This window comes from Pseudophryne corroboree, chromosome 6, assembly GCF_028390025.1.
Source record: "Pseudophryne corroboree isolate aPseCor3 chromosome 6, aPseCor3.hap2, whole genome shotgun sequence".
NCBI lineage: Eukaryota > Metazoa > Chordata > Amphibia > Anura > Myobatrachidae > Pseudophryne > Pseudophryne corroboree.
Window position 1 is genome coordinate 227262203 of NC_086449.1, and position 13971 is coordinate 227276173.

The following is a 13971-nucleotide window of genomic DNA, read 5'->3' on the forward strand; positions in this document are numbered from 1 at the left end:
AAAGTATGTCATTCATTACACAATATAACAGTTGTGCATACAAAATCAGCCAAGTAATAAGGAAAAATACTTCATTGTTACTCTTGGATGATGTATTAAAGCCACTTATAAATCCAAAAGGCTCTATGATCTTCAGGAAGGCTGATAACCTATGCAAAAAATTAGTACCCAGTCATTTTGTTAAGGAAAAGAAACTCATTTCTAAAATACAGAATACATGGCTTCCTGTACGACCAATAGGATATCACAGGTGTGGCAAAGGGAACTGTCAGTCCTGTATTAATATACCCAAAAAAAGTGTGAATTATAAATCCCACACAACAGGGGAAATATATCCGATAAAAGATTTTATTAACTGCACATCCACATTTATTATATACTTAATTTCCTGTCAATGTGGAAAACAATATGTGGGGCGCACTACGAGAACCCTGCATGTCAGATACATGGAGCACAGGAGAAATATAATTAGGGGAGCGAAACATCCCCTGTCAGACCATGTGATACAGTGTCAAAAGGCCAAATGGGAGAATATGACCATGATAGGTATTGAACACATTAAAACAACAAGTAGAGGGGGGGATCGTTTCAATAGGCTCCGCAGGCGCGAAGCTTATTGGATCTTTCTGTTAGACACCATGGTACCCTCAGGCCTGAATGACACAGTAGAATTAAATGGAGTGTAGAGAGGATTAAGAAACTGTCCATTGAATAACTGTATACATACCCATTGACACATTATGCTGAGTTAAATAGGGATCTAATAATAGGGATATACATTGAATGCGTATACCACATGTGTGTATATATATATGTATGTGTATATATACCTGGTCACATCTATTAGGGAAACAGACACAGGTAGACATTTTAGGTCATACTAAAATGCTATGTATTTAGCAGATTACACTTATATAAATATATGAGATTATGATTGATATATACTATCCACCATACTAGGTAGCAAGATAAAAAATAGAAATGGTTTATAAATATTAATAATGGCCATAAAAGAATATAGTGGAGTTCCATAACAGAGATTTGCGTGTCCCGCTTTCTTTGACAATTAAATTATGATGATTAGAGATACTCTTATATATAAATAAATAAATAAATATAATTATATAAAATAAAAAAATAAAAAAAGAAAATAAAAATGCAAATAAATGCAATTATTATAGATATACATTAACATATGTCGTATTGGCACTATAAAAGAAAGATCCATTTATTTTATTTTATCTTATTTCATTCTTTTTTTTGATCAGTGGATTTCTTTAGGCATGCAAATTGCACAATATATATATATATATATTTTTATATATTTTTTTATTTGTATTATATATGTATATGTAAATTGTTTCCTAGGCAATATATAATGGAATAATAAATGATATCAGAATAGAGACTTGTGCCTGCAGAGAGAGGGAATGATTAGTTAATTGAATGCACATGGATTGATTAATTGAATGGCTATTTAAAAAGGAGTAGTCAGAGGAGAAATTTCATGACACTGAGGAAGCCGCCGATACCTGCAAGTAGGCGGAGAAACGCGTATGTCAGCATCTCCGGTCACATTGCATTGTAGACCGAGTTCACCAGCCAGCCAGCTGAGCACAGTCCTTGTGGAGAGGAGAAACTTTCACCACCATCCGCTCACGGACTCCGGATAAGGCCGAGGGGAGTGCTTACCGGCCGGGAGGAAAAACTGAGCACAGTCCTTGTGGAGAGCAGAAACCCTTAACATCACCCGTTCTCGGACTCCGGATAAGGCCGGGGATAGCCTTTACCGGCCGGGAGGAAAAAGAGAACACACCGCGGATAAAAGCCGTTCAACTCCAATTAAAGGCAATTGCGGAACACCAGCCAGGAGCAGCAATTTAATCAGTGCGTTTGAACGAGGCATCTGTACGGTACTTTCATTTAATATTATTCACACAGTGGCAAAATCATCATACATGTATTAACTTTATTCATGAACTGTAATTAACATCTCTAAACAAATTTACCACAAAAATCCACTGTGAAATACATGCACTTCATCAACCTGGGATTCATGGATACCAGCATGGTTTAATACTGTTACAGAGGCACAAGTCCAGCAATTGCCTGGCTATAATAGTAACAACATATTAACATGAGAAGCTTTTAAGGTGGATACATTGTATGCATGTGAATCTCTGTCATAATATAGACAGATTGTAAGTCAGAGTCACTGAACTTATAATATATAGGTGAAAGGACATATCTAGATTATTATTACTGAGTTTATTGTAATATTTTTATATTTACTGTTTGTGCATTGCCGGCCGGCATTTAAATTGAATATATACTATGTGCTTTTTAGTGAAAATTGATTTTTAAGGATAAATAAAATCCACATCAAATGTGAATAGCGCTTTCTCATTTTTTTGGTCACCCCGTATACCTCCCCGAACTGTGGCATACCCATATCCCTAACCGAACTCTAGCCCTGGAGATCCCAAAGCCTACGGCAACACTGTACTAGGCGTACAGATCAAAACAACCCAAATACCTAGACCTTTATGCGTTTATACGTTTATAACACTACTCAGCAAAGTCCAGAACCACTAAACGAGAGGAAGCTCCCTGGACTTATACTTGCGGAATGTAGGCCCATAGAGGAGGGCGACCCGATGTCAGTCTGGAGCCAGCTGGCGGGCCCCCGGAGCATATCTGTCCAACCAGGAAGCCGCTTCCCTGGGCGAGCTGAAGAATTTGGTCTCCCCGTCCGCCACCACACGCAACCTGGAGGGAAACAGCATCGAGTAGGGCAGGTTCAGGTCACGAAGGCGTCGCTTTATGGGAAGAAACTGGGCTCGGTCTTTTTGAACGTCTGCTGCAAAGTCCGGAAATGCCGACACCCGGATTCCATTCTGGATCAGGGGGCCCTTCACGCGTCCCAGGCGCAGGACTGAGTCCCGATCCTTGTAGTGCAGGAATTTTGCTATAAAAAAGTTCGTGGTGGGGCGCCTGGGGGTAAAGGCCGGAAGGGCACGCGGTGAGCCCGCTCCACTGCAAACTGAGAGGTAAAGGATTCAGCACCGTATGCCTCTTTTAGCCAGGATTCCAAGAAATCTTCGGGATGTGCCCCCTCTTCCTTTTCGGGGAGGTCTACGAACCTCACATTATTTCTGCGGAGTCTGCCCTCCATGTCCAGGAGTTTGGTTTGCAACGTTGTGACTTGTTGTGTGACTGCAGACACCGATCGTTGTAGAGGACCGCTGAGGTCTTCCAGGTTGGAGACCCTTGTCTCAGTTTCGCCCACCCTCTCCCGTACTCGCTGGACGTCCTGTCGCAGCAGTGATAGATCACACTGCACCTTCTCCATCTTGTCCGACAGACGTTGTTCACTGGCCGCTATGGCCTCCAGGACCTGCTGGATGGAAGGAGCAGATGGCTGTGCGTTCGCCCCCGAGTAGGTCCCAGCCGATGGATTCATTCTGGCAGGGGGGGAGAGCTTAGGAGATGACTGCGTCGACTGGGATGCAGATTGTCGAGCAAACTTCTCCAGTTTAGCCGCGGCCGCACTCTGGCCGCCCCTCACCATCGTGTTAAGGCCCAGCAATATTGAGAGTCCCAATATTCAGTGTCAAAAAGTATAACAGTGGGCGGTAAATGCAGTATCAGCAGCACGCCAGGCACTGGGATAGCCAGCTGTTATAGTGAAGGGAGAAGGGGGACCAGGGGAGTCCAATGGTATAAATAAATATGTCCAGTGTGTGATACTCCAACAATATAAGCAATTGGCAGGGCAGCTGGGACAAGATCCAATCCTCTAGCCCAGTACAGTCTTCATCCACACTGCACCTTGCTGTGAGTAGTAATACAGGGAGCTGCAGGTAAAATGGCCGCCCAGCACACAGATTTCTCCCTCTTCCCTCCCTGCACCAGCCTTCAGGGGAGCAGGGTAATTTATATGTGGAGCCCTGGGGGTGCAGGAGTGGGGTGCCGCTCTTCTCCGGTGTCGCTGGCCGCCGTGACCGCCCCGGGCGCTCGATCGCGTGTGCGCACGCGCCTGGCGGAGCTCCAAAATCGAGGCCGGGGACTGAACTGCGGCCTAGGCCCGGAGTCCGGGCGGCCGCCGACGCGAGCCGGGAGCGCTCGCACGGATCCACAACGGTGCCCGCCGCCTCCCCAGTACCTCCAGGCAGGAGATGAGTCCAGAGGAGACCACAAACAGAGCCCCAGGATTGATGCAGGATTAATTATCCAGGGAGCTCCTCGGTCCCGCTGCCTAGTCCTTTGCCGCCGTGGCCACACCCCCGCAGTTTTCAGAGGTTTAACGGCACCAATATACTTTCCCATATGCATGAAAAGTGTCTCCAATATCTGTTGGATCCCGTTGATCTACTTTGTAGGCACCTAAAGTAGACTGGAATTCTGGGGTTGCAGGGGGCAGAGCACATGTTTTAATGCTACAGTTTTAGTTTAAGAGCCAGCTCAAGCCCCAACCGGCAACCCTATGGACCCACCAGCCTTGCTGCAAGAGAAAGTGTTTTCGCTCTTGTCCAGGGCAGACTCTGCACATAGGTGTCAAACACAATAAGAAATGAAACTGGAATTTCATCAAACATGCAGAAATAGTGAAGTGCTATTATGTAGTCAGTTTCTAGTAAAGCATAATGGGGGAGATGTATCAAACTTTCTAAAGAGGACAAGTGGAAAATTGTCCATAGTAACCAATCAGCTTCTAGAAAATAATTGGGCAACCTCTCTGCTTGTGCTAAGGTTTAATACATTTCTCCCTAGGTCACTAAAACCCCAAAATGAAATTCCCTAGAAAAATAGTTTTACTTACCTACACTAGTTTTGCCAAGGGTTCCACAGTGGGCAAATCCTGTTTTGCAAGCACATATTTTTATTACACCATCTGATTCGACTCTACACCCACTATGTAAATGAAAAGCAAAAAAGAAAAACTATTAACTGAGTATTATTTATAAGTTAGCACACCGAAATATTTCAGTAGAATCAATGCCTTACATCTGAGAGTCAAGATCTAAGTTATAGGACAGAAGCATGTTTTTATTCTTTAAAGGCGTGGTTTTAAGATGTCTTTGGGAGAAAAAGTACCAGAAGTAAGAAAAGAACACACCACACAAAAAGATGGATACTGGAGGCTGTGATATAAAGGATGTATGAAATGCAGAACATTCTCTCTCTCTGTCCCATACAGCAGCACATTCCTGACGTTCCACTGAGGGCCGAACTAAACAGAATCTGCTTATTGCTACAAATTGTACCTAGTGTAAACAGCCATGGGGAGACTCGGCCAAAAGACTCCAACTGTTCACAATGGACATAAACTTATATTGCACACATACAATATTGTAACAGTCACGCCATCTGTAACATAGAACCTACTGAGTCTAGAGTAGGGAATGTAATTCTCATCTGTAGATAAAGACAGTGATATTCTGTGGCACTTGTGTTATTTACATGTACTGATGTTTTATGCCACAACTAACCAGCCTAAATACATCCTGTACAGAGATTTATTCTCTAGTAATGGATTTAGTAGGAAATACCTGCAATCAAAATCCCGACAACAATTGACCGACAGACAAAATCCCGACATGGTCAAAATACTGACATTTAAAATGTCGACAGGTCAAAAAGTCGACTCAGGGTTTTCATTGTGTGTTTTTTTGGTGTGCATAAAAACAAAATGGGCTAAAAAAAACACGAAAACAAACAACCCACAAAACGGTTGTTTTGGTTTAAACTGTTTTTTTTCTTTTTAAATTAAACCTGTTTCAATGTAAAAAAACAAATAAATCCTGTTTATTATATTAATACTGTGAACCATTGCTATGTATTAGAAACCTTGATCAACCATGTTTTAATGGTTTCTAACGATTCCAATTTATTAGGCTTTGCTATGATTTATTTTAAATCTTTCCATAAAGCCAGTTTTTTTTTACTGCTTATTATTCCTATTACATTTGAATATATATAGATAGACTAAACATATTAAAACATACAAAGTACACTCAGAGACATCTCAATTGGATTTAAAGTTTTGAATTGAAATAAACTTGAATGACATTAGACCATGAGGTGTCTCTGTGCCTCCTTAATATGTTGGAATTGTTTACCCTTTTAGATTGAGAGTGTAGTTGTGGGTTTCTTCTGTCCTATAGGATTGTTAGGGGAAGAGTTTGTGGGGTCTTATAGATGAAGCCACACATCGCAGGCAGGGGCGCCTGCCGTGTCTGGGCATGCCTGCGTCTAGGCACACAGCTGAGTGCAGAGATGCTCCCATTCACTTTGAATGGGACGTATGCACATATAAGATGCACGCGCTTCCCATTCATGCAGAGGAGACCGTCTTGCAGGGCGCACTCAGTCACAGATGGAGCAACGATTAGCATGGCTCCATCTTGGCAGATGCTTGGCAGATTTAGTACCTCTCTGATCTGCTTCACCCTTCCACCCTCCCTATTTGTCTTTTCTGTGAACCTCATTTACCAGGATTGCAGTCTCTGCTAAAAAGCAGTTGCTGTGATCAAAAAGTTTCGAAATAGAGAAAAAACGCCCATTGCAGAAATTGCAAATGCATTGCAATATGCGAGCTGATCGCCAAACCATATGAAATTACCGGAACATCCATGATTTTTCCATCTGCGCCAGGCAAGGACATTCACAATACTTGCGACACAAGAGGCTGGAAGTGGTCATCGCTGACGTCAGAGGCCCTACTTCAAAACGCCTGGGAACACCTGCGTTTTTTTAGATACACCCAGAAAACGGCAGGTTTCTGCCCAGAAACGCTGTCTTCCTATCAGTCAAACAGCGGCAAACCCATGTGCACTGCAGGGGGAGGCAGATATAACATGTGCAGAGAGAGTTAGATTTGGGTGGGGTGTGTTCACACTGAAATCTAAATTACAGTGTCAAAATAAAGCAGCCAGTATTTACCCTGCACAGAAACAATATAACCCACCCAAATCTAACTCTCTCTGCACATGTTATATCTGCACCCCTGCAGTGCACATGGTTTTGCCCAACTGCTAACAAATTTGCTGCTCCGATTTTTTTGAATTACCCCCATAAACCATTCCTCCTGCTTGCATCATGCAACTTTAAGACATGGGGCCAGATGTAATGACACCCGAGATCGCCGGAGGTGCGAGATGCCGGACGAACTCAGATGTTTTTTCAAAGGGGTAATCACTTACAAGGCATGGTTTTGCCTTGTAAGTGATTGCTCCTTTAAAAAAATATCCGAGATCTTATGGTATCTCGCACCTCCAGCGATCTTGGGTGTCATTACACCTGGCCAATGGTCTTTAATCAAGCATAGGTACGTAATAAACCTGTTCAATATTTATACTGCATTCTCACACAGGTAAAATGTCTTATTGATAATTCAGATTTTTTATACCCACATTTGTTTATAATCTATGAATTTTGATTATGTCCAATTTCACCATGAAGTCATAGATTACTTAGGGGACTTCAATTAAATGCGAAGCACTGTAGCTCCCAGGATGAGTATGCACAGCTATACAACTGACTGCACCGCGCCTGACACTTAAGTAGAAAAAATGCAGCTTTCCGCGACTCATGCCCAGGGCTCCGTCGCAATAAACTGAATAAATGTACCGCATAACACCAGGACAATTGAATAGCTCCGGACACTCATCCTGGAGATACAACCCCTCGATTCCAATTGAATTCAGCCTATTGTCTATATTAGCAGCTTAATAAGTAGCAAAAATTCCTAATTTTTCTCTATATTGACGTTGGACAGAAACGGATTACGTGAAACAGTTAAATCTGGCCAAGCCTAATAAACCACGTCTCAGGTTCACATGTAAGATGTGTGCTAATGTTATGGTTGAATTGCAATTAGCATTATTGAATACAGGTATTCTATCGGTGTCTCCTGTGACACAAAGAAATTGTATATGCCCTCACCTCACTCCGTAACAGCCACCTTCTGTCTTCAACACACGGCCGCTGCGATAGCTAGGGGCGAAATAAGAATTGACGATTGTATTGCAGGAAGGAACAGAAGATTTGAAAGACCATTCACAAGAACCCCAGGGACAATGGCCATCACATGAATATTAGATTTCGCTCTTCATTTGTTTTAATCTGGATCATGTTCATGCTTAATTTTATATTTAGTATCTTCCATGATAGAAATCAATGTGTCTGTCTGCCCAGAGAACACAATATAAAAGGGGAAGAAAAATGAAGTACTTCTACCAGAACAATTAGTTCTGTGATTACTACATTTAGATGGACTCACTTACTGGACTCTAGGGGTGTCACAATACAAGTGTTTAGACCGATTGGACAAGGAGGATGGAAATCGCTACAAAACACAGTGGATGGGGGTGCACATTCGTGTACTCCAGTGGTGCAAGTAGAAAAAATGTCTTACAGGTACTGTGTGCGCGCGCATGCCCCCAAAAATGGGTGTGGCCAAATGCCACATGGGGCGTGGCCAATGAAAATAGGGGCATGATACACATATGGGAGGAGGGGCAGATACACATATGACCCCAATAGTGCCAGATACACGTTGCCCCACAATGCCTGATATACATTGCCCCACAGTGCTAGATATACAGTACATTGCCAGATACACATTGCCTCACTGTGCCAGATACACAATTGCCCCCAGAGTGCCAGATATACATTGCCTTACAGTGCCAGATACACAAATGCCCCCAGAGTGCCAGATACACAAATGCCCCCAGAGTGCCAGATATACATTGCCTCACAGTGCCAAATACACATTGCCCCACAGTGCCAGATACACAAATGCCCCCCAGAGTGCCAGATATGTATTGCCTCACAGTGTCAGATACACATTGCCCCACAGTGCCAGATACACAAATGCCCCCCAGAGTGCCAGATATATATTGCCCCACAGTGCCAGATACACAAATGTCCCCACTGTGTCAGATATACATTGCCCCCAGTGCCAGATACACATGTCCCCCCAGTGCCAGATATGCCCTCAGTGCCAGATACAGAATGCCCCCACAGTGCCAGATATGCCCCCAGTTCCAGATACACATGTCCCCCCAGTGCTAGATACTGAAATGCCCCCCCCCAGTGCCAGATATGCTCCCAGTGCCAGATATGCCCCCAGTGCCAGATACACATGTCCCCGCAGTGCCAGATACACATGTCCCTCCAGTGCCAGATTCACATGTCCCCCCAGTGCCAGGTACACATGCCCCCCCAGTGCCAGATATGCCCCCAGTACCAGGTACACATGCCCCCCCGTCCCCTGCTGTTCACCGCTGCTGCTGTCCTGCCCCTCAGTCTTTGGTGCGGGTGTCTACCTTTAATTCAGCGCCGATCCGGGCCGGCGCTGAATTGAAGGTAGACACTGAGGGGCAGGAGAGGCGCACGCTGCGCTCTTCTCCAATCGCAGCAGCGAGCAGCAAGGGAGGGAGGGAGCGGCGGCCCGACGGCGGTGGGTACGGCGTACCCTCGGCTAAATTCTTATGGGTACGCTGTACCCACCTGTACCCGCCCACTTGCACCACTGGTGTACTCTCAAAAAACAAAGCTTCAAAGAACAAAATCAGAGTGACCTGTGTGTCTATTGATCTTTTTTTCCCCAAAAGTCTATATTTGCATTGAACAAATGAATCAATTATTTTATAGAGCACAGGAAGAAGCACCACAATTTATCACTTTGGATCTTGCATTACCAAAAATGAAGAAGAAAAAAAACAATGGGGGTAAATCAGAGTTGATAATAGATGTGCTAAATTTAGCACATCTACAATCATTTACTTTGACATGCGGGGGGACGCCCAGCACAGGGCTAGTCCCGCTTGTCAGCCCCCCCAGTACAAAAGCATTGCACAGCGGCAATGCTTTTGCACTTGACAAGTAGCGCCCTACCTGCACAGCTCCTGTGCGCTGGCAGAGAGCTACTTGTGGCATCCCAGGTCGCAGTGGCTACGTGTGTCGTCATGCAGCCGCCGTGCCCCCCCCCCCCCCCCCCCCCCACGGTCCGGGCACGCCTGCGTTGCCCGGACAGCGCCCCCAAAACGGCTGCCAAATCAGGAGTCGATCGCTGGGCTGTGATGCCGATAGCAGGCTGTGATGCCGATAGCAGGTCTGAACTGCGTCACATGCGCAGTTCAGACCTGATCGCCCACTGTGCGAAAACGCACAGCAGCGGTCAGGTCTGAATTAGCCCCAATGTACTATAAAATGTGATAACTTAAATAACTGGATGTGTGTAGATGGTGAAGTACTCTCTCAGGGTTATTTAACCAAGAGACAAATTTATAGGTTTTACATTTACACTCATAAGGCCTGAGTCTGCGCTGGGAGCTACACAAACACTAAAGGGGCCCATACACTAATCTGGCGATTCCCTGATCTGACTCGGCAATCTCTGAAGATCAACAAAATACAACATGTTAAAAATCCCACTCTCCATTCCCATCATTTTCGGGTCAGGATCGTCGAATGGAGGATTTCCAACATGTTGAATTTTGGCGGGTTTTTTTACACAAATATCAGGTAACTGTGCACCCTGTTAAAACCATGTTGCATGGCAGGTGGGTGGATTTAAATGTACAGAGATATTACATTTGGGAGGGGCATGACCAAGCTTAAACCTAAATTGGCACTTACCAAACGGAAAATGCTGAATTGACTTAGCATACGTAATACTCATAGGGGCATATTCTGGGGCTTTTCTTGTGGCCAAAATCACGCAGGGCTGGAGGAAAAAGGCTGGATACTTACCTGTGTGTTCCAGCCGGTCCGGTGGTCTTCACAGATCCCGGTCATCTTTTTTTTCACTGCGAAGTAGGATGCAGGGAGGGGAGGTGGCTACTGGGATATGTAGTTCTCCCTACTGCTCTTCCGGACACACACGCAGAGTTGCACACACAGCTGGGGTCACACATCTGACAGGGGTCACAGAGGCCTCGCACACAGACTTACACACACCGCTGCGGCAGAAGACCAGTTTCTCGTGATCCGAAGGAAGACACCCCTACAGAAGGAGGGTATTTTATGACTAATTAAGCTTATTGGAAACTTCCAATCGCTTAATTAGTCATTGGGGGGGGGGGGGGGGGGGGGGAAGGGGGGGGGGTAGGTGTTGTGCTGCAAGGGTTGAAGAGCAAGTCCTGATAATTTATTATAAATATAAAAAATTTAGAAAAAATCTTACTTGCCCTGCGGTTGCTAAAAAAAAAATGATGCAATGATTTCTATGGAAATCACAGCGGATCATTTTCTCACCTTTAATTAAATAGGAAAACTCCAGCGACTGAGGGAAAAATACCATGCCGCAGGGTTTTTAAAAAATCAGCGCACAATTAAATATCTCCCACAGCTATAGAGACTGGAGCAGAGTGTGATGCAAGTCACCTGTAATGGACAAAAAAGTGGATATTCACCTGTCTGCAGTTCTACACACCTATGGGCCCTGTCTATACAGTATGCTTGGTTTGATAGCAGTCAACATTATCAGTACACGCACAATGGGCAACCTATTCCTGGGAAACAAAAATGCCATATTTGCCATAGATAAAAGAACAGTCAATAATATAAATAGGTTTATATGTGAAGGTACAGCTGGTTTACAGGCACTGCTGCAGTGTCACAGTGTATCAATGTCTTATTGAATAAGGAGCATCTACATAGATACATATGAATAAGGCTTGGAAAAGAGTGCTACTTAGTGTTTGGCAAGTTTTCGTCACGTACTAGTACTTATCACAAGCTGATGCATTGATGGAATAATACATATATAATAGATGATGTATAATAGATTTCATGCATCATTACAAGTACACAACATACCATTTATGACCTTTTCACGTGCCGATTTATTTCTTTTTTGTGGCCTTTAAAACAGTTTTCGAACTCTGACAACCTGCTGAGATATAAATGTAGGCTGTGAATGCAAAGTGTAACAAAAGTGTTCAACATACATTGCACCAACCATTGTACAAACCACTGGAAATGTATATTCTACTATTGTATTTATCATGAAGGTGAAGAATGAGTTAGAAGTAATCTATGAACGGAGGATGGAGATCTTCAGACAAATATCTGTCACTGCATGTTGCAGAACTCATTTAACAAGGAGTTAATTCTCCTATGTGTTTGACAGATTGATGGAGCTGGCACATCACATGCCTGACTGACCAGGACATGAAATTTGAACTTTACATGTTTAGTAAGTCACCGAGGACCTAGGTAGTGGGACAGGGACAAAACTGTAACCCAAATAATGCCTCACATTAAGCAGAGTCTGGTTGCACAGCCTTTTTTAATCTTTCAGGTGCAGAAGGTCTTTAAATTTCCTGCCACCTCTGGCAGGCATCAGACAGGGGGCAGATCTGGGCACATACTGTACATCATCTTCCAGTAGATGCTAAAGATAGTGGTCAGCAAGACATCAATAAACACTGGTGCTACGCACATTCAGTATAAGGTATGCACAGGATATTTATTATCACTTTAACCCTCCTGACAGACTAATTAAGAGTTAAGCCCTCCTCTACCAGACTTCTCATGGACACAGTTAACCCCTTCTTTGCCATACATCTCCTGGACACAGTTAACCCCTTCTCTGCCAGACCTGTCCTATACAGTTAACCCCCTCCTCTACCAGACCTCTCCTAGACACAGTTAACCCTTCTCTGTCATACATCTCCTGGACACAGTTAACCCCTCCTCTGCCAGAACTCTTCTGAACACAATTAAGTCCAACTGTGCCAGCCCGGTTCTAGGCACAGTCTAACCATCTCCTCTCCCGAGCATAGAAACCACTCCGTGCCAGCTAATACTGTACATGAATCATTCTGCCTGTTTACTACAGACTCTCCGACTCATGGTTATGGGCAGAAGGTAATACTAGAAAGAAATTAACTTTAGACTCTTCTATGATGACACAATGTTGCCACCCACTGTATTGCATGGAAGGGAGTGTAGAACAGAGCAGACATTCGCCAGTATTGTTTATCTCTTGCTGTGTGTGATCTGCTCCCCAGGGAGATTCCAGCGTGATGTGTCTGTGTCCCTTACCATGTCCGATCATCATCATCATCAGCAGCAGCCCTCCCCCGGCCGGCAGGTCATATAATGTTTCAGTCAGTCTATCAGAGTGCTCAGCTCCAGCAAGCAAAGCAAACTAGTTCTCACACTGGGCGGAGTGGGTGACAGGAGGAAGCGTCCAATGGCGGAGCGCCAGGAATGGTAGGCGGGCGCATCTGTTCTTCAGACCGCCAATAAGAGAGAAGCGATGGAACGTTGGTTGAACATGGGGATCACTCGGGGAGTTGCTGCTGCTGCTTCGTCAGTCCCAGGACACAGAGTTTGGGAGGGATTATTAAATAGAGGGATGAAGCCTACAGCTTTCTGGGAAATGTCTGATGCTGTCACCAGACAGGCACTGGGGAATATGTAACAATAGGTAACACACTATCAGTATATAACTATCAGTGTTATATTATTGCCGTCGTTACACATATCCTGTGACTGTTGTCCAATCTCTGTCTGGGGCCAACATTAATAATTTAATTCAGTTACAGAACATTGCAATAATATACTGGTGTGGGCATGTGTGCACAACGTACGGATAGGTTTCCTTCTGACTAAAGTTAGTATGTTATTTTTCTGTGTACAGATTGGGTTTCACATTCTAGAAGTAAGGACAAACTAACACAATAGTAAATACTATGGTAAGCTATCCCCAATACAGATGAAACAGACAGGGCCTCCCTCAATCCCCCTCTGACCCAGTGGATTGGACATAGGGGGTGATTTAGATCTGATTACTGCTGTGTGTTTTTGCACTGCGGGCAATCAGCAAAAGACTGCATATGCACCACAATGCGCACGCGAGTCGGCAAACAACAGGTTGGTGCAAAAATTTCAGTCGCACAGCCATTTGCATGCTGATTGACAGGAGGAGGCTGTCTGTAAGTGGTAACTGAC

General features: G+C 44.3%; 1 protein-coding gene across 6 annotated transcripts in view; it reads right to left on the reverse strand.

Moving 5' to 3' along the window:
• KLHL25 (kelch like family member 25) overlaps window positions 1-13327 on the reverse strand; it is a 45030-nt gene extending 31703 nt beyond the window's left edge. For 2 of the 6 annotated variants that reach the window (XM_063925752.1, XM_063925747.1), the window contains exons 1-4: window positions 13060-13327; window positions 11830-11905; window positions 7948-7998; window positions 4823-4914 (exon numbers count right to left, since the gene is read on the reverse strand). The gene's annotated coding sequence lies outside the window, so the exon portion shown is untranslated. Of the gene's footprint in view, window positions 1-4822; window positions 4915-7947; window positions 7999-11829; window positions 11906-12942; window positions 13034-13059 lie in introns of those variants that run through there. The other 4 variants (XM_063925749.1, XM_063925748.1, XM_063925750.1 and 1 more) reach the window with 4 other exon arrangements.
• Window positions 13328-13971: the final 644 nt, after the last annotated feature.